The sequence below is a fragment of the Podarcis erhardii genome, assembly GCF_964252035.2.
Source record: "Podarcis erhardii genome assembly, chromosome: Z".
Taxonomy (NCBI): domain Eukaryota; kingdom Metazoa; phylum Chordata; class Lepidosauria; order Squamata; family Lacertidae; genus Podarcis; species Podarcis erhardii.
The window spans coordinates 49173225-49194996 of record NC_138504.1 but is presented as its reverse complement, the minus strand read 5'-3'; the positions used below and the strand labels follow the sequence as shown (position 1 = coordinate 49194996).

Sequence of the window (21772 nt, the reverse complement as noted above, 5' to 3'; positions counted from 1 at the left end):
AAGGGGCAAAACGCCTTGCTTACAGGACTTGCAATGGCTGCCAATTTGCTACCGGGCCAAGTTCAAGGTGTTGTTACTAACATAAAAGGTAAAGGGACCCCTGACCATTAGGTCCTGTCGCGGACGACTCTGGGGTTGTGGTGCTCATCTCGCTTTATTGGCCGAGGGAGCCGGCGTACACGGGTCATGTGGTCAGCATGACTAAGCCGCTTCTGCCGAACCAGAGCAGCGCACAGAAACGCCGTTTACCTTCCCGCCGGAGCAGTACCTATTTATTTTCTTGCACTTTGACGTGCTTTTGAACTGCTAGGTTGGCAGGAGCAGGGACCGAGCAATGGGAGCTCACCCCATTGCAGGGATTTGAACTACCGACCTTCTGATCAGCAAGCCCAAGAGGCTCAGTGGTTTAGACCACAGCACCACCCGTGTCCCCTGTTACTAACATACAAGAGCCTTCTCCCTTTATGCACCCAGTTAATCGCTGTGGTCTGTGGGAGAGTTTCTCCTGCAAGCTCCAAAGACCTCAGGAGCCAACTCTGCAGTAACTCGGAGCAGGGCTTTTAGTATGGCTGCCCCTGTCCTGTGGAACGGCATTCCTGTTTGAGATACTGCAGGTGCCCACTATCTGCACTCGCTAGAAGAAGTGGGACAGATTTTTGCCCCATCAGGTTTTCATGGATAAATGGTTCTTTACCACGTATTTCCTGGTTTAAAACTATTTTATGTGTAAATCACATTGAGACGGTGGTTTAGAAGGCAATTAATAAATTAACAGCAATAACAGCAACAAGGATAACTGCAACCCTGGAACAGCTCAGTTGGTAGAGTATGAGACTCTTAATCTCAAGGTTGTGGGTTTGAGCCCCACAACGAGCAAAACGATTCCTGCATTTACAGGGGGTTGGAATAGATGACCATTGGGATCCCTTCAAATTCTACAATTCTAATATTCTATGTTGCTGCTGTTGAGCCGTCTATATGCTCGATGTATTAACATTGTTGCAAGTGACTCTCCTGGTGGTAGGGGATGAATACATAAATGCTACTACTACTTTTTTTTTTTTTAATAATTTTTATTAATTTTACAACATAAACAAAAAACAAACAAACATAACACGACTTCCCCATACCTCCCCTTCACTGCATCCTTGTTTTAAAATTTTTTAGCAATCCTTCATCCATTTTTATATTTAATTCTCTTTAAAATTTTCTTAAGCTTAAATTTTTACAGCTGTAATTCTTTATATCAAATCCCTTGACATCTTAACATTCCGAAATTTTACAACAATTTTTAAGATAAATTTTAAATTTTTTCCAGTCCTCTTCCACTGTCTCTCTCCTCTGGTCACGAATTCTGCCGGTCATCTCTGCCAGTCCCATAAATTCAGTCACCTTGGTCTGCCATTCTTCCAGAGTAGGTAGTTCTTTAGTCTTCCGATACTTTGCCAAGAGAATTCTTGCTGCTGTTGTTGCATACATAAAAAATGTTCTATCTTTCTTTGGAACCATTTGGCCTACCATGCCCAAGAGAAAAGCCTCCGGTTTCTTTGCAAATGTCCACTTAAGGATTTTCTTAATTTCATTATAGATCATTTCCCAGTAGGCCTTAATCTTTGGGCAGGTCCACCAAAGATGATAGAAAGTTCCTTCGCATTCATTACACTTCCAACAGTTGTTATTGGGCAAATGATATATCTTTGCAAGCTTGACTGGGGTCATGTACCACCTATAGATCATTTTCATTATATTCTCTTTTAAGGCACTACATGCCGTGAATTTAATACATGCCGTGAATTTAGTAGTAGTAGTAGTAGTAGTAGTAGTAGTAGTAGTAGCATTAATATTAAATTTTAATGCTGCTGCTACTACTACTACTACTACTACTACTACTACTACTAATAAATTCTCCTCTAAAGCCAAAGGGATACCTACCTCCTGCTGTGTCCCAGGGCTCTCAGAAAACACAAAACCCCTAAAACAGAGAGCGCAGCTCCCTTTCATTTTAATCTTCCTCGGAGGCTGATGCATTACTGACAATGGAACCAGTGGTGAGACAGGCAAGGAGACAAGTGTGCTGGTAGGTTGGGGGGGGGGGCGGAAACGGCTGTCGCACAACCCCACTCCCTTCACCCTCCAACCTGACAGCCCCAAATGGCTGTAGATCTGCAGAAAATTTGAAAAAATACCCACCCATAATGTCTTTCTTCCAAGGATTTTATTCCTCCCCCCCCCCCGCCCCTCCACTCTGCCGCACCATATCCAAGTGACCTAGATATGACAGTTGTTTGCAAATATCTAATTCCAACGCAAGCTTTCCTTTTCTCTCTCTCCCTCCTCCTTTCCTTCCCAAGCATGGGAAAGGCAGCTCTCAGCTAACATCTGCCCCAATTATTTCCTCGGACTGCAAAAAGGAACATATCTGGGAGGCTGGAAGTAATTAATGCAAACAGCTTTAGCCATGGATTTTTTTAAAAAGGAGAAGAAGAGAGGTAGGAGGGAGGGCGAGAGAGAGAGAAAAAGTCAGGCAATCGACTTGAGCGTTTGACATTTTCAGAGCAATGAGGACTGCTGAAAAGGGAATTTGGTGTACTTGTGGCAGAAGCAAGTAGAACGCACCACCCCTGAAAAAACAACAACACCCCAGCGTGGTGCTTCACATGAGATACTGGGGAGAAAGGGGTAATCTTAGCCCTGTCTTGGCCTTGAGAGCAGGAAGCAACAGCAAAAATGACAATAGCTCTGAGCACACACAAAGAGCCCAGAAAGAGGAACTACTGTATCTGTAAGATTTCGGTAATTGCCACCAATGCCCTTATCTGGTCAGGTGAAGCCCTGGGAAGTCCTGGCCCAAGTGATGGATGATGCCTTGTGTATAAAGATCTCATCCTGTTCTCACAGTGGCCAGCCAGATGCCCGCTATGGGAAACCCGCAAGCGGGTCCTGGGCACAAGGGCATTGCTCACCCCACTCCTGTGGCTTCTGGGAACAGGGACTGAGAAGCAGCACAGACTCCAATCGTGGAGACAGAGCTCAGCCATCCCGTAATTAATGCAAATAATGATTATTGTGGGGGCGGGGGCAGAGGGAGAGAAAGGTTTGAAGTCTACCTGCAAACACAAAAGTGCAATTAAGGGTTATTCAGACCTGATTATGAGAACTCCAGTCTTCCCACACCCCAACGGCAAAAAGTGCCTCAGAACAGCCACACTCGCCAGGGTGTGTCAGTCTCAAGAATTCAATATAATTCCTTGAGTAAACACACCTAGGACTCAGCTAAGGCAAACATGAGGATTCCTTGTTAAGTGACTTTTCTTGGAGGTAGGAAACACCTCAAGGACACCAGTATGGAAGGGTAACTCAAATGGGCCAAATCATCGGAGGGGTGATATTTTGAGTCTAAACCAACTCCAGCCCTCCAGATGTTTGGGACTACAATTCCCATCATCCCTGACCACTGGTCCTGTTAGCTAGGGATGATAGGAATTGTAGTCCCAAACATCTGGAGGGTCGGAGTTTGCCTAGGCCTGGTCTAAACCTCCCCCCTCAACTATTCACTCTGGACCCCCTGAATGCTCAATGTCAGATTCCTTCAGGGATATGTGGAAGGTCACACATGGCCACTAAATCCAGAATAATTCCAGCTCCTGAGTTCCATGCTCTGAATAGAATCACAGAACTACAGAGTTGGAAAGGAACCTGCAAGGGTCATCTAGTCCAACCCTCTGCAAGGCAGGAAGCATAGCTATAGCATCCCTGGCAGGTGGCCAGCCAACCCCTGCTTCACAACCTCCAAGGAAGGAGAGTCTACCACCTCCCAAGGGAGACAACTTCACTGTCAAACAGCTCTGACCCTCAGAAAGTTAATTCCTAATGTTTAGTCAAGAGTCTCATTTCTTGTCATTTGGGTCCAATGGTTTGGGTCCTGAGCTGTAGAGCAGCAGCTTGCTCCATCTTCCATGTGACAGCCCTTCAGATATTTGAAGATTATAATATTAGCAATCCAGTAATATATATTATACTACTGGATTTCAAGTAGTATATGTGAAAAGCACCTAGGGGTCTTAGTAGACCACAATGCCAGCGTACTAGAAGAAGCAAAGATCACCAGTGTTTCTTCAACATCAACTTCATTGGACTGGTCACGTTGTTTGGATGCCTGATGATCGTCTTCCAAAGCAACTACTCTATTCCGAACTTAAGAATGGAAAGTGTAATGCTGGTGGTCAACAAAAGAGGTTTAAAGACTCTCTCAAGGCAAATCTAAAAAAAATGTAGTATAAACACTGACAACTGGGAAAAACTGGCCTGTGAGCGCTCCAATTGGAGAACAGCCTTTACCAAAGGTGTTGTGGGCTTTGAAGACACTTGAACTCAGGATGAAATGGAGAAACAAGCTAAGAGGAAGGCACGCTTGGCAAACCCTCGCCCATGATCAACTCCTGCTCCAGAAACCTATGTCACGCCTGTGGAAGGAAGTGTGGATCCAGAATTGGCCTCCACAGTCACTTACAGACTCACTATTTAGACCATGTTCATGGAAGACAATCTTACTTGGCTACAAAGGATCGCCAAGGAATCATATATAACTGTAAAGTTGGAAGGGACCCCGAGGGTCATCTAGTCCAACACTCTGCAATGCAGCACACGCAATACATGGTCTTCCATCCAACTTGAAACCCTACTGGATGCTGCTTAGCTTTGCAAATGAGCTAGCAAGATCAAGGGAAGTCATAGTCCCACGCTATTCTGCCTTGGTCAGACCACACCTGGAATACTGTGGTGTTATCAGCACCATGCTCTAACCAACTAAACTATATCAATATTTCTCCGTTTAGAAACTCCTATCCGTCTTGGTCTCCCTTCTCTTTGAGTATTTCTGACCATGGGATCTCACCCAGTAGCTCCTTCAGCTTTTCACAACTGGCCTTCTTAAAGTCCAGAGTGCATGTCCAACTACACTCAACTTTCCCTTGCCTCTGTATCATGAAACCCAACAGGACACGATCACTTCCTCCCAAGTTTCCCAGTACTTCCACTTTGTTGATCAGTTTCTCCCTATCGGTGAGGACCGGGTCCAATATAGATGATCCCTGTGTTGCTTCTTCTACCTTCTGGGAAATGAAATTGTCAGTGAGGCTGCTGTTTCTTTTGCCCTTCAGGGCTTTCATTCCATCTGTGAGAACTTCCCACAATCACCTGAGGCATCTCTGGTGGCACATACCAGTCTGGGTAAACGCAGCCCCAGGCACCAAAATACACTGTGGACGAGGAAACGGGAAACACTGTGCCTGCGCTTGCAAAAAAAAAGAAGTGGCAAAACGCAACATTTCCCCTCCTCTCCATAAATTGCACAGATTTGAGTCCTCAGGAGGAAGGCGGGGGAAACACCCTTTGCGTGAAACACAACCAGGCCGGCTATAAAAAGAGCATCCTGTTTTTGAGACACAGTTTGGTTGTTTGGGGATCTTTTCTCCTTCTAAAATCACCGTTGGAAGGAGGGGTGTAAACTGGAGTGCCAGATTGCAGCTCCAGAAGAACGAGAGGAATTTTATTTGGGCCTGCAGGCGGAAGGAGGCGATGGTGAAAGCATGCACTATGAGCCACCCTGGAATGGTTTTGTTTTCTGAGCAACACAAACTCCGGACAGCAAAGCTTACATGATCTTACTTACCATGGTGAGTTTCGCTTCCCGGTCTCTTCCAGAATTTTCCGTTTTCTGTTTTTGCAGGTGAGGAGCAGACAGTGGAGGCGGGAAGAAAGGCTGGTATCTCATCTCCTCCAGCCCTCACCCACCAACCCATCAGCAGGAAGTAAGCCTCCTCTCCTCATCAGACCTCCTTGTATGGTGTGAGCAGCCGGGCTCAGCATGCTGGCTCTTGGCCCCAGCCCAGCTCCCTGCGGCCTCAGGAAACTGTTCCAGCACGCAGTCTACAGGGAACAATCCTCAGCCAGTTCGCAGACAAAGCCAATATTATTAACTCCTTCTGCAGCAGGCAGGGGCTTTTAAAGGGACAGGCAGGAGGGCTCCCACCTCCAGCACGGCAAAGAGTGCATGCTCCAAGTGCAGAAGGGGACAGATTCAAGCCTGGCAGCTCCCCCTTGTTCTTTTCCTTTTTAAGGGTCAGGCAGGAGATGCTGAGAAGGACGCCGCTCTACCTGGGAACCCTGGAGGACTGCTGCTCCCAACTAAAACAAATGCAGGATGGACAGGTCTCCCTGAATAGCCATGAAGGAGCATTGCTAAGAACTCAAAAGCACTCTGGGCGCAGATCTGCAGGGGGGTAGCAAAATCAAGGTGGAGTGTGACACTCCAGGTGCCCCGTGAACAAAGTTTTGTGCTTTTTAAAATAAGCTTTTTAAAAAGGGAAAACTGGGAGAGGCAGGCAATCTGGCAATTTGGGGTCCAGCATAGAAGAGTTGGGAGACTGAATGGTGCCCCTGTTCCTATGTTCTAAGTCATGGGTAGGCAAACTATGGCCCGGGGACCGGATCCGGCCCAATCGCCTTCTAAATCCGGCCTGCGGACGGTCCAGGAATCAGTGTGTTTTTACATGAGTAGAATGTGTCCTTTTATTTAAAATGCGTCTCTGGGTTATTTGTGGGGCATAGGAATTCGTTCATCAAACCCCCCCCCCCAAAAAAAATAGTTCGCCCCCTCCACAAGGTCTGAGGGAAAGTGCTGAAAAAGTTTGCTGACCCCTATTCTAAGTGGTACCATTTATTTATTTATATCATTTATATCCCACCTCCTCATTTAACCCCCACCACAACCCTGCGAGGTAAGGTGCGCTGAGAGAGGCAATGACTCCAAGGTCACACCTGGTGAGTTTCCTGTGCCAAGCTGGGGAGGGAGAGGGACTTCCCTGACGAATTTCTGTGTGGCATCACTTAATCTGTTAACGGGCACAGGAATTATGTCAGAAACAAGAGGGGGTAACCCTGTAGGGAAGGGGCTTCTACCACTTCTGTGGGAATTTCCCACAGCCACCTGGGATCGACCAGGGTCCTAGAGAACTTCATGGGAGGATTGGGCCCTGCGCTAAGAAGTGGGAAGGTGGCCCACGGAATCTGCAGCAAAATGCCTCGGCCCGATCCTCTTAAGTCATAGTCCAAAGTCCAGGAACCATGCATTCCTCAGCATCCTTTGGAAAAGGGTTTTTTTTTTTTTTACAAGCTTTTATCTCTGCTGCCCTCCGCCCTTCAAATGTGGACTTTGTCACTGGAGATAACAAGTCTGCTTTGCAGCACAGGAATGAAAAATCATGCGCAAGAAAGGGCTATTGCTGGAATTTAAAGATCTTGCTGCTCATATAGACTGCTTTTACCTTGGGCTGGCAATGCGCGATATACAGATACAGATAAAGATACAGATATAGATATGTATATTTTGCTAACTGCTGATTATTTAAGTATTTGCACCTTCTTCATCTTGCTGCCCCACAAATGCTGGACCCACAAAGGTGTTAGGCTATAGGCTCAGGACTGAAGCCATCTCAGTAAAAGTCTGTCTGGGCAGCTGCCCTTACTAAGCCTCTCTGTAAATTAGCATCAGGTGTGCCTTAGTTATAGAATGGGGATTTTAAAAAAATGTATCAGGACCATATTATTAACAGCACAAATGACCTAGAATGGCCATTTTGTGCTCCCATCCGCTTTAATTTTATTACATAAAATTAAATTTTACATGGAGTTGTGAACATCCACCCAATATTCTCTTTCCAGGGCTACAATTCTGCAAGGGGAATAGGGGCAGGTTCTCAGCACCCTTATAGCAAACTACAACTGTCAGGACTTGGGGGGAGAGGGGAGACTTGGGGGGAGGGGGGAACCTGCCTTAAATGTATGGCCTTTATGCACACCACACCTTATTCCGAGTCAAAGCGCTGGCCTGTCTAGGTCAGGACTGCCTCTCGCTCTGACTGGCAGCAGCTCTCAAGGGTCTCAGGTAGGGCTCTGCCTGCGGGATCCTTAAACAGAACTCTTGACATGCTTCTTGTTTATTTCACAACCTTCATACACTGCTTGATTGTAAAGCAACAAACAAACCTCAGAGCAGTTTACGGAAACCATATAGAACCATCAGATTATCAGACCAAAGACTGATTAAACTGGCAGCAGCGCCCTAAACACCTGAGTAGACTTGCCTGAATAAAAATGTTTATAGCAGTTGCCAAAGAGAGTACAGTGGAGACACCTGCCCAATACCTATAGGCAGGGAGTTCCAAAGTTCAGGTGTTGCCATACTGAAGTGCTGAGTTCTTTTGAGGAGGTACCAATGCTGGGTCCAATAGGTTTAGTGTTTACACTCTCTCTCTCTCTTCCACGCTGCTGCTCTTGCCCTGGCTTAGAAGGCCTACTGTCCCCCGTCCCATCCCCCCCCCCCGAACTGTTGGGTGTGCCAGGAGGGAGGGGAGAAAATGCAGACACGGGTAACAGAAGCAGTAATGAGCGCGAGTGTGCGCAGCCCACCAACTGCCTCCTCCAATCTGCCTTGCTTGCTGGAGCTCAGGAGCAGAGTAGATGAGGATTTATGAGCTCTGTCAGGAAAAGCGTGGAAAGGAGTCCGTGACAAATTAATCACCAATCTCGGCCACGCTGACGGGGCGCTTTCCATGCCCGCCCTCACCAGCGGTGCCAGGTTGCTTGCCACGGGCCGGAGCCCTGTAGGGGGCACCTTTCTGATGCCACCACCTGTGTTCTCTGCTGACATCTGCCAGGGCCCCACAAAACCTTCCAGATGTCCGTTCCCCCCTGGGCCTTCTGCCAAGGCTCCCAACCAGCAGCTGGGTCGCCCGTCCTTATGATATATCCTTACATTTTATTTATTTGCTTTGTTTCATACAAAAACCACCATCACCTCAAAGCGGTTTACAAAACAGATACCACAAACAAATAGGAAGTATTATTAAGAAGAATAAACAACAGTTCCATCCTTTCACAGAGTTTTCCCAGTTCTATTACTGATGACACTACTAGTTAAAGGGACCCCTGACCATTAGGTCCAATCATGACCGACTCTGGGGTTGCGGTGCTCATCTCGCTTTATTGGCCGAGGGAGCCGGCGTACAGCTTCCAGGTCATGTGGCCAGCATGCCTAAGCCACTTCTGGCGAACCAGAGCAGCGCACGGAAACACCATTTACCTTTCCCCCGGAGCAGTACCTGTTTATCTACTTGCACTTTGACATGCTTTCGAACTGCTAGGTTAATAATAATAATAATAATAATAATAATAATAATAATAATAATAATTTATTTATACCCCGCCCATCTGGCTGGGTTTCCCCAGCCACTCTGGGTGGCTTCCAACTGAATATTAAAAACAGTACAGCATCAGACATTAATAACTTCCCTAAAGAGCTGTGGGTTAAACCACGGAGCCTAGGACTTGCCAATCGGAAGGTCGGTGGTTCGGATCCCCGCGACGGGGTGAGCTCCCGTTGTTCGGTCCCAGCTCCTGTCAACCTAGCAGTTCGAAAGCACCACAAAGTGCAAGTAGATAAAAAGGAACCGCTCTCCGGCAGGAAGGTAAACGGTGTTTCTGTGTGCTGCTCTGGCTCGCCAGAAGTGGCTTAGTCATGCTGACCACATGACCCAGAAGCTGTCTGCGGACAAGCGCCGGCTCCCGGCCTATAGAGCGAGATGAGCGCACAACCCCAGAGTCGGTCACGACTGGACCTGATGGTCAGAGGTACCTTTACCTATACCTAAAGAGGGCTGCCTTCAGTTGTCTTTTAAAAGTAAAATAGTTGTTTATTGCCTTGACATCTGCTGGGAGGGCGTTCCACAGGGCAGGCGCCAAAGCTTGGCAGGAGCAGGGACCGAGCAATGGGAGCTCACCCTGTTGTGGGGATTCGAACCGCTGACCTTCTGATTGGCAAGTCCTAGGCTCTGTGGTTTAACTCTATTAGTGATGACACTACTAGGGTTGCCATATTTCAAAACGTATGTGAACCACCCTGAGACCATCGGGTATAGGGCGGTATATAAATAAATTCAATCAATCAATAGACGAGAAACAGGTTAAAGCTCACAGCAGCTTTCTAAATATCTAAGTTGGCTCGTCTGAACAAAAATGCTAGCTGGTAGGTACTGAGAAGAGGACAGTGAAAGTGTTTGCCTGGTGTCAAGAGGCTGGGAGTTCCAAAGAGTGGAAGATGCGGCACTGTTGGTTACAGCATGGTGCTGATAACGCTAAGGTCGCAGGTTTGATCCCTATACAGGACAACTGCGTTGCAGGGGGTTGGACTAAATGATCCTCAGGGTCCCTTTCAACTCTACAATCCTGTGATACTACAGGTGAAACTCAAAAAATTAGAATATCGCGGAAAAGTTCATTTCTTTCAGTAATTCAACTAAAAAGGAGAGACTAATATATGAGATTGACTCATGACATGCAAACGAGATGTGCTACTACTTCTCCGAGGTCCAATCTTGCTCGATTTGCAATCCTTGTTTTGCTGATTTCCTTGAATATTCTAATTTTCTGAGATGGTCAATTTGGTGTTTTCATCAGCTGTACACCATGATCATCACAATGATAACAAATCAAGGCTTGACATACCTCGCTTTGCATGTCATGAGTCTATCTCATATATTAGTTTCACCTTCTAAGTTGAATGACTGAAATAAATGAACTTTTCCATGATATTCTAATTTTTCGAGTTTCATCTGTAGAACAAATCAAGGCTTGACATATCTCGCTTTGCATGTCATTAGTCGATCTCATATATTAGTTTCACCTTTTAAGTTGAATTGCTGAAATAAAGGAACTTTTCCACGATATTCTAATTTTTCAAGTTTCACCTGTATTCTCAAGGATGGATTTCTTCTGCTGACTGAAGTGCTTGAGTAGGCCCATGTGGGGCAAGCCCATCTCGTAGGTAAACTGGTCCCAAGTTATTCAGGACTTTATACGCTAACAGCAATACCCCTTGAACCTGGCCCGGAAGCAGGCCAGAAAACAGTGCAGATCTGTGAGCGCAGGTATTAGATGTTGACGAGGCCTCACGCCTGCCAGCATCCACGCTGCAGCATTCTGCACCAGCTGCAGCTTCAGGATCAGGAGCCAGGGAAGCCCTACATGAAATCCTCCCTCATTTTAAGGAATGTAAGAAGAGTCAAGACAGATTAGGCCAAAGTTCTGCTTCAGCCTTCCCTGAGTTTTAGGCAAAACCGCCATTACCCCTGTCAAGAGCCTGCACTAAAGGAATGTTGCTAGGCACTTAAAGAGTACTTGCGGATCGGGCCCATGACAGAAATTCACATTACTGTACAGAATTTGGCCTCTTGGTGAATGAGGACCAGGTGTGTGTGTGTGGAGGGGTCCTCACTTTTTAAAAGGGGTGAGGAGAAGGAGAAGGGCAAGATATTTAGAGCATGGATTAAAAGACTGGGGGCTCCACTTCCAAGCCACAGCCCTGCTAGAGAGACCAGGTCCAGGGGAGTTGTAGTACGAAGCCTCTGGCTGGCTGACTACAGTATTGATTGATTGATTGATTGATTGATTGATTGATTGATTGACTGCATTTATGCACCGACTTTTTCTCCAAGGAGCTCAAGGTAGTGTGCATGCTTCTCCTACTTCTCCCACAACAACCCTGCAAGGTGCGTTAGGCTGAGAGGCAGTGACTGACCCTCAAGGTCACCCAGTCCGGGGTTCGAATCCTGGTTTCCCAAGCCCTAGTCTGATGCTCAGCCACTGACAACTCAGCACCCACATGCTTTTTACACACAGCCCTGGTTAGAGCAACAAACGGCAGAATATTCCTGCAGGGGCATCTTGAATCAACGGGAGGTGGAGTTATGGTGAAGCCTGTAAAAGTGCTGACCCCTCAAAATATGGGTGGGTGGGTTCCACTTCATCCACAAGCCTCCAGCCTTTTGCCAGCAGCGCCCAGACAAGCCCAAAGCCCAAGTGACGTAGCCCCACCAAGAGAGTTATTGGCAGGCGAATCTTGCCATTCTCACTTGGGCGATGAGGCAATCCTCTTTTTAAAGGCTACTGCTGAAGTCATTTGCTTTATTACCTTGGCGCCTGCTCCCCACCCCAACCCCCCGTTGTTTGCCGTAAATCTCTTGGCAGCAGCCCATGTCTCTGGGTCCAGCTCTTTCCCCCTTCATAACCTCAGCAGAGGGCATCTAAATTCTCCACACACACCCCACTTGCCACCCACAAGCCGCAGCTCGGCTCAAAATCTCACACTGGGGCCTAAGTTCTGGCAAGGCCACTAAAAAGGTACTCCACGAACCTCTTCATTTAAAAAACAAAAACATCACCGGGGGAAATAAAAACACAGCAAAGCTTTACGTTTGTGCAATGAAAGGATTGGGGTTTTTTGGGTGGGGGAGCAGCACTTCTGCTCCTAAGAATACAGTCATACCCCGGGATAAATACACTTCAGGTTGAGTGCTTTCGGGTTGCGCTCCACTTGTGCACGCGCAGACGGTCAAAATGACATCACGCACATGCGCGGAAGCGGCAAAACATGACCCATGCACGAACGTCTTACGTTCTGTTCGGGATGCGAACGGGGCTCCAGAACGGATCCCGTTCGCATCCCGAGGTACCACTGTATCACACTGAAGTCATCAAATCTGCACCCATTATTGCTGCAAAGGTATATTTCCATGAAAAACGGTTTTTTAACCTGTCCTGTTTCCCCAGAGCAGGCCAGGGGCAGTATGCATGGTTGCCCCTCAGCAGTGGCACCCTCAAAATTATTTGTGCAACTACTCTGCAAGGTAGAGTTAGGCTAAGAGTGACTGAATGGCCTGGTCTTCCCTGAGCTTCAGAACAGAGCAAGGATTGGAAAGTGGGCGTCGCAACTCCTTGACCAATGCTCTAATGTTGGAAACCACAAACAGGAGCTGGTGCTTAGGTGTGTGGGCAGAGCCTGGTGGAATCTCAGATGCCACAGAACAAGGAGCTTACAATAAGGAACATACAAATCTGCCTCACTTGTGCACGTCACAGGGTCAAAAAGGGATATGCTGGCGCTGGAAAGGTTTCAGAAAAGGGCAGCCAAAGATGATCGAGGAGATGGAGCGATTCCCAAATGAAGAAAGGTTGCAGTGGTTAGGACCTTTTACTTTAGAGGAAAGGAGAGTAAGAGGAGACATGATTGGAGTTTATAATAAACGATGCACAGCATGGGGAAAGCACACAGAGAGAAGTTTCCCTGTCTCTTTCGTAATGCTAGAACTCCTGGGCATCCGATGGAGCTGAATGCTGGAAGGACAGATAAGAGAAAGTCCTTTTTCACACAGTGCAAAGTCCAACTGCGTAACTCCCTCCAGCAGGAGGCAGTGGGGGCTACCAACCTGGATTATTTTAAAAAGGGGACTGAGACAATTCATGGGGGTGGGGGAAGGCGAAGAGTGGCTACTAGCCATGTTTGCTCTGCTCTGACAGTCAGAGGAAGAAATGCTTCTTCTTATTATTTTGTTAAAAAACCCACTTTTATTTAAGCCATTTAAAGTAGCACAGCTCTTCTGCCAACAGAACAGGGGAGAAAAGTAGGCATATTCAGTCAGCCCATTCCATCCCCTATGCTAAATAAGCTATATTGAAAGGGTCAGAAATCATTTGATTTTTTTTAAAAAATCCATTTATCAGATGATCATTAGCCCAAGTCTTCTCTGGTTTAGATTACGCTGAAGTTCATCCTAAAGTGCCCCTCTTGGTTGGACATAATCAGCAATCATGCAATAGTTCATTCCTCAACTACTCAATCTGTGGAACTGCCATCCTGATTTGGAAATCGTTCTCTCCCTTTGAGATTCTCCCTTTGCTTCAATCAGCATCAGATATTCTACACATCTAGATCTTCAACATACCTGAAGGACATAATATGTTTTCTTCTGATGCCATCTGGTAATCTTGCCCGTTACCAGAACCCTAATGCAATCTTAACGGACAATAAGTTCTGAATAGTTGCTGGAAACCACAGAAGGGGAGAAATGTTTCTATTGTGCTTATTTTCTGCTCCCTGGTTTCCCATAATGGGCATCTGCTTGGCCAGTGTGAAAACAGGGTGCTGAACTCAATGGACCACTGACCTGGGACAACAGAATCTTCTTTTGCTCACCTGTCTTGGAAGATGGACTGCCAGGCTGCAGATTATTAAACTATTTTTAAAGCATAGTGTACACAACTCCACCCACAGCCTGAGTCACACCCCCACCCATCCTTCAGCTTCTTATTTCTGGAATACGAAAGTATTGAGCTCAATAAACTTAGCTTCTGAATGGAGTTTGCAGGTTTATATAATCACAAAACCACAGAACTGACCCAGAGGATTTATTTAGTCTCAAACTTGGGTCCCCAGCTGATGTTGGACTACAACTCCCATCGTCCCTAGCTAGCAGGACTAGTGGTCAGGGATTATAGGACCCAAGGTTAAGAAACATTGATTTAGTCCATGGGTAGGCAAACTAAGGCCCAGGGGCCGGATCCTGCCCAATCACCTTCTCAATCTGGCCTGTGGGCGGTCCAGGAATCAGCGTGTAATTTTACATGAGTAGAATGTGTCCTTTTATTTAAAATGCATCTCTGGGTTATTTGTGGGGCATAGGAATTTGTTCATTTCCGCATAAAATAATAAAGTCCATTCCCCCACAAGGTCTGAGGGACAGCAGACCGGCCCCCTGCTGATAAAGTTTGCTGACTCCTGATTTAGCCCAAACCCCTGCAATGCTAGCAAGTTGTGACCCAGGGAAACACTTACAGTGGTACCTCGGGTTACATACGCTTCAGGTTACAGACTCGGTTAACCGAGAAATAGTGCTTCAGGTTAAGAACTTTGCTTCAGGATGAGAACAGAAATTGTGCTCCGGCGGCGCGGCAAGAGCAGGAGGCCCCATTAGCTAAAGTGGTGCTTCAGGTTAAGAACAGTTTCAGGTTAAGTACGGACCTCCGGAACGAATTAAGTACTTAACCTGAGGTACCACTGTACTGCTAGTCTGCCATGCATGCATGCAGCTGACACTTGCCACACAATGTACACTCTGCAGAGGCTCAGAGACGCTCTCTACTATGACTTCATATGACTCAGGACTAAGGCTGACAATACAAGCAGGTTATTGGCCTGGGTCGAGCTAAGCCTACGAAGATAATGCATGTAAATCGTCTGCAATTCTCCAAACAGCATTGCTATCCTTGCCACCATCCACAAGCTGATTTTAGGCAAGGTGTTGCCTATGAGCCTCAAGTGAGCACCTGTGAAGGCAGAAACACACACATGAATCTTGTGCTGTTTGCTTCAAGGAATGCTGGGAGGAGGAGGAGCAGGAGGGCTGTGGAGCAGCCTGTGCAATAATAATCTGCAAACAGTAAAAGAGCTTCCTTGCCAAGCTGGCCAGGTCAGTTAAATTTTGCATGCCAAGTAAATACTGTAATCATAGCAGCCTACCAAAGAAAAGGCAGTCACCAAACCTGACAGAAACCACACACACAAACAAACAAGCACACAGTTTGCTTTTTACATACAAAAGAATCCCCATGTAGATAACACTTGTGCCTGTTTGACACAGAGCTACCAAATTTTTATAGGCAGAAGTTCCTGTACCCAGGGTGGCAAAGCCTGCTGTAAAACATAGCCTATAAAGTAAGATCTCAAAGAATCGTAGAGTTGGGAGGGATCTCCAAGGGTCATCTAGTCCAACACCCTCCAGCAATGCAGGAATCAGTGCAGAAACTATCTAAATTATTATTATTATTATTATTATTATTATTATTATTATTTATTTATACTCTGCCGATCTGGCTGGGCTTCTCCAGCCACTCTGAGCAGCTTCCAACAAAATACTAAAATACAGTAATGCATCAAACATTAAAATCTTCCCTGAACAGGGCTGCCTTCAGATGTCTTCTAAAAGTCTGGTAGTTGTTGTTCTCATGGACATCTGGTGGGAGGGCATTCCACAGGGCAGGTGCCACCACCGAGAAGGCCCTCTGCCTGGTTCCCTGTAACTTCGCTTCTCGCAGTGAGGGAACCACCAGAAGGCCCTCAGCGCTGGACCTCAGGTATACAGTCATACCTCGGGTTAAATATGCTTCGGGTTGAGCATTTTCGGGTTGCACTCCGCAGCACTTACTTCCGGGTTTCGCCGCTCACGCAGACGCTCAAAATGACATACGCGCATGCGCGGAAGCAGCAAATCGCAACCTGGGCACACGCACAGACACGGGTTGTGTTCGCTTCAGGATGCGAACGGGGCTCCGGAACAGATCCCGTTCACATCCAGAGGTTCCACTGTACTGGACCGAAGCCATTTAGGGCTTTAAAGGTCAGCACTGACACTTTGAATTGTGCTCGGAAAAGTACTATATATCTCTATAGAGATAGTTCATAACTACAAGGAGAGTTAAGCTACAAGGAGAGTTCCTTAGGACTGAGCATGAATGGGACATTATGGAATTTTTTTTGGGGGGGGGACTAGGAAGCATACAGGGGGGCAATGATAGCCTTCCCTCAGCCATGCATGGACCCCAAAGGCCTAAGATAAGCATCATTCCTTCTGCCAAATGGGTATAACAAGCACAGTTCCCCCCCCCCTTCACGGGGTCACTCTGAAGATTCCAGCATCAAACCAGCAAGGTTTTGAAGGTCTTACCCAGAGCATCACAAGACACTGAACTGACTTGTAAAATTCTAATAAAAGCTGTGTCACTTTTATCCAAGTCTGTGATGCTTGCAATTGGGGGGGGGTTTGAGGGGGGGGGAGAGCAGCTGGCTGACTCTCGCTTTTCCTCCCTTTTTAAAAAAAAGAAATTCACATCCTCTGATTTTCTGGCTGCTTGCTTTGTACACTGAGCCAAGAAACAGGAGGAATAACAGAAGCATGTCAACAAATTGACACCTCAGAAGGCAGGAAGCGTCTCCTCCACTTTCCCACCACAAACTTTCAAAGCAAAGACTAGAAGCCAGAGTGGTTATCTCAGCAGCTGCTGGAAATCTGGTTAGTTCTCTTATCATCTAGCTCAGTTTCTCACCAGCCTGGAATAATTAAGAAGCGAAAGTGGGAAAAAAAAGGGTAAGGAACGGAACATCCACCTTCTTTCCATAGCAGCAGCCAGGAGAGCGAGAGACAGAGACATGGCAAGATGACCGCATTTTGTTTCAACGCTCAGCGCCTAGGGACATTTCCCAGCTCATGAGCGATGCTAACAAAATGGTCTGCTTTTTAATATAATATTAAGAACCAAGGGAGGTTGCCTCATAAACAAGTCAGCCCCTGATCCATTGAGCTTAGCAGGGTCAACACTGATCAGTAGCAGCGCTCCAGGGTGGCAGCTTTCCCAGCCCTACCAGGTGTGGGGAGGTGCTAGGGTGGCATGGGAATTGAGCTTGTGACCTTCAGCAAACAGAGCAGGTGCTCAGATATTAAGTTTTAGCCTGCTCCTTAAAAAATTAAGCACCATTCTAGTCCTTGTGTCCCTTAATACAAGGTGGTTTAATGTCCGAAGCCTTACACCATTCCACCCAACTCAGTATTGGCTGCCCAGACTGGCAGTGGCTCTCCTAACCCCACCTGGACTGGAGAGGTGGGAAGCTGAACCCGGGACCTTCTGCATGCAAAGCAGGTGCCCTACCCCGGAGTCACAGCCCTCCCCCCGGCTACACCCCCCTTTTGGGGGGGAGGGTCTGCAGTGCTTTGTTGCATTATCAAGGCCAGTGTGAAGCATTAGGGTTCAAATCTTCTGGGTTCAAATCTTCATTGAACATTCGGGGCAACTTTCTCGAGGTAGTCTCAGCCTAGCCATTTCAGGGCACCATTGTTTTGTTTGTTACACAAATGCAGGGATTTGCACCTTTCGCAGGCGTGTTGAATTTTTCAACTTTCGAACTACAAAAATGAGAGATGCTAAAAAGTTGCAACATGACTTGGGAATTCAAAAGATATTTTGGTTAAATTAATATAATTTAGTTTCGCTTGGTAAGTAAATTGTGTATAAAACTGCAAAGAAATCATTAAAAACGACTGCCAAGTACTTGCAGTTATAATAACAACAACAACAACAATAATTTATTATCCTTTATCATTACCATTTAGCATTTTATACGTTGTGTGTTGTTGTTTCTCCATTTGATCTTTTTACATGGTTTTATATGCATTGTGGTATTTTAAGCATTGTGAATTGCTGTTATTTTTATTGATTATAGTTTAGTAATTATTTATTAAGAGCGAATTTCTGTTTAATTATTATTTGCTGATATTAAATTTTAATGTGTACTATTATATTCTAATGGATTATTGAATATTACTTTTCTGATACATTGTTTATTTTAAAGTTATGTTATTATGGCTTTTTGTATTGAATCAGATTGTTATAAGGTGTGTGATCTTTGTTATTTCTTCAGCTTGTAAACTGCCTTGTGCATAGTAATATAGAAAGGCAGTAAACTGATTAAAAGTGAAATGAAATGAAATTTTCAGGTGGTAAAATAAAAATTATTTGGTTTTCTGAAAGCAGTTTATGTGTTTCCTCATCAGACGTAGACTTGCCAAGTTACCGTAAATGTTGTCCAATCACAAAAATAATAGCAGATTTGAATTCCTCACGCCCAAAAATATATTGTTAAGACTAATCACTTGCATTTTATTCCCGTAAAATGATATGCCCTATCTGGGCAGCATGCATGCTTCTCGAACCCCACTTTTATCCACCCAGCAACCCTGTGAGGTTGGCCCATCATAGCTAAGTGGGGGTTTGAACCCTTGCCAATCCCAGTTTGGCAATTTACAAAGAAAGTCACTGAGGGAGGACGGCCAAAGACGGGTGGAATAACCAGCAGCAACTTCAAACACAGAGAAGTTGTTTCCTCTTTCCAAAACTGCATTCCAGCCCAAGCTCCCAAACAGCCTGCACAGAACTCCTTGCACTGGTTACAAGTAAAGTAAGCAGTGTGGTGTAATGGCTAGAACAGCCTTCCTCAGCCTTCATGCTGGCTGTGGGAGTTACAAGCTGAATTCACATGGTAGTTTCCTCCATTTTCCAGATGTTTCCCTGTTAATTTTCCAAGTTAGATTTGAAGCTTACACGTGACGTGAAAACCACTTTCTGAACTGGAATACTGCGCAAGTTTACCGCTCATTTATTTCTGTCATTTGCTTCCAGAAAAAAATATCCATTTGCAAACAATACAGAAATTTATTTAGTTATTTCTTGCACTTTTATCCCACCTTTCCTTCCAAGGAGCTCAAGATAGTGAACATAGTTCTCTGTCTCCCCATCTTTAAACCCTCACAACAACTCTGAGGTAGGCAGTGTTTGAAACTCCCATTGTTCAAGGCACGTTTTGCAAAAAGGGAATTTAATAAATGTGAGCAGTTTCTGAGCTCTGGGTGCAATACTGTGCCTAAGATTTCAGATTAAAATTGCCACTGATACTCGGAGTAAATCCCAACCAAGTTCAATGGGGCTTCCTCACAAGTAAAATGTGCATGGATTGGGGGCCTGAAAACTTTCTTTTCTTTTCAACCCAACATGTTTTGTTTAGGTTTTAGTTACCTTGTTTAATGTACTTTTAATATATAATGTGCTTTTAATTTGAAATATACAAGCCAGTTAGTTTTTGAAGGTTTAAGTCAGTGATGGCCAAACTTGGCCCTCCAGCTGTTTTGGGACTACAATTCCCATCATCCCTGACCACTGGTCCTGTTAGCTAGGGATGATGGGAGTTGTAGTCCCAAAACAGCTGGAGGGCCAAGTTTGACCATCACTGGTTTAAGTAGTGCATGTTAAAGTGTTATCTACCTCAGACTCTCACAGTGATGCTTAAAATCAAAACAAATTTTGGAGTGGGACCTTTGAAGGACACTTAAGTCCTAGGTTTGCAAACTGGACACTCAAGGTGGTGTCTCTGCCATCAGTTGTGTAGGCCTTTAATATGTGTTAACTGTGGTGCCAAAAATATCTATTTATATGAAGGAAAGGAGTTTTTAGGGAGAATCCAGGGCTTGTCTGCAGAGTGGAAATAAAGATGATCTTTTTTCTGCCTCCCCACTTCCAGCCATTCTCTGAAGAATGAAGAAGAGATCCTCTTAAGAATATTGGGGGGGGGGCAGTTGGGAGGGGTAGCATGACTTTGTTTTTTGCATTCTTCAGATGAGGACTAGACCATGTGAAAAATGATCGTAAGATTCTAGCTGCAGTTCATTCATTTTCAGCTTAGTATTCTTGTTATTAAAAAACGACGCCTAGACATTCCGTTGCTGTGCACAACAACCTAGGTTTAATGTGCCATTCAGCTCCTAGCTTTCATATATCAGTTTCTAAGACTGAGAGGGGGGTCAGGCTGGAAGGCTGTGCCTGGCCCAAGGTCACCCAGTGAGCTCCAGGGCTGAGCCCCCACTTGAACCTCCCAGTTCCTAGTCCAACCCTTTAACCACTGCACCACCACTGGCTCAAAGAGAGCTAAACTTGCACATTATTTGGCAGGCATTCCAAAAAGGTGCTTCTGTGTCCTAGGGAAAGCTAAGCTATAATGCAGGAATTGAGAGGTAGGGGAATGGAGGGGAAATGAAGTAAGAGGGTATGAACACAGCCACAGTCTGAAACATCTGGAGGGAACCACGTTGGAGAAGTCTGGTGTCAAATGTTGAGCTATGCAAATATGCTATTACTGCTCAAACAAGGAGCTGATAGTGGGCTGGGGCTTTTGGGGGGGGGCTACCTCACTGGATTGTTGTGAGGATATAAAAGGGACCCCCTGAGCCCATCCAGTGCTGGATTTATGTATAAGCTAAACAAGCTATAGCTTAGGGCCCCACTCTCTTGGCCCCCCAGATTCACTATTAATATACTTCTTCTTAATTGTATTTCAGTTCAACAATTACTTTGATAAAATACACATTTTGTTACGTGCAAACGGCCTGAGATACCTATTAGGTCCATCAATTACCATATAGCATATATTCAACACCAAAAACAGCGACCATTCGTTGTTGACAAAGGACAGCTGGACATATAAAGGGCCCCATTACCTTCAGGAGCTTAGGGCCTCATCAAACCTAAAAACGGCCCTGCCCCATGTCACAAACAACCACTCCAGGAACTACGTTTACTCAGGAGTAGGCGACCACCCCGCTGCATCCCACGGAGCGGGAGTGTTCCCTCAGGAGGAAGCGCGTGCAACATCTGCCGCCGCTGCGAAGCGCGCCATCCCGCGCTGCACCGGTTGTTGCTCCCGAGCAAGCCCGCACCTGATTCTAGCATGCCAACGCCCATTTACTCTGGAGCAAGTCCCCCCCCCCCCTGCGTGCAAGAGAGCTTGCTGCCAGGACGCCTTGCCGCCGGGCAGAGCCAGCGCCGCCGCCTTCCCTGGGCCTGATTCCCGATGGAAGGAAGCGCACGATCGCCGCTGAGCCATCTCCCCATTACAAGCTCTGAATCGCGCTTGCAACCAGAACCCCCGAGGGGCTTGCTCATGAACAAACGAGGCGGGCGTTCATTTGATCCGGCCGTGTCGCAGCGCCCCTACCTTGGCAGCCGTCTCCGCCACTTGCGGGTCTCCTCGGAGGAGGAGGCGCCACGCCGAAAGCCCCACAGAGCAGTGTCTGGCGCTGGCCACCATCGCTCCCCAGCCTGCCTCGGCTCGGGGAGTGGAGTGGAGCGGGCGCTGCTCCTCTTCCTTCTGTTCCAGGCCCCAATCCTCCCGGGGGTTCGACCTAGCAGCAGCAGCAAAGGCGGACTCAGCCCGGGCGCAATCCAGCCTCCTTCCCTCGGATGGCTCGTTCCGCGGGAAGGGAGGAGACAAAGGCGAGCC

At 46.4% G+C, this 21772-nt stretch overlaps 1 protein-coding gene across 8 annotated transcripts in view; it reads right to left on the bottom strand.

The window, feature by feature from the left end:
• The window catches only part of DAB2IP (DAB2 interacting protein), a 309499-nt gene that overhangs the window by 81041 nt on the left and 206686 nt on the right, over positions 1-21772 (bottom strand). Inside the window, exon 1 of one of the 8 annotated variants that reach the window (XM_081847488.1) lies at positions 21488-21758. The exons of 6 other annotated variants lie outside the window; for them this stretch is intronic. The gene's annotated coding sequence lies outside the window, so the exon portion shown is untranslated. Of the gene's footprint in view, positions 1-5671; positions 5863-21487; positions 21759-21772 lie in introns of those variants that run through there. One more of the 8 variants, XM_081847489.1, reaches the window with a different exon arrangement.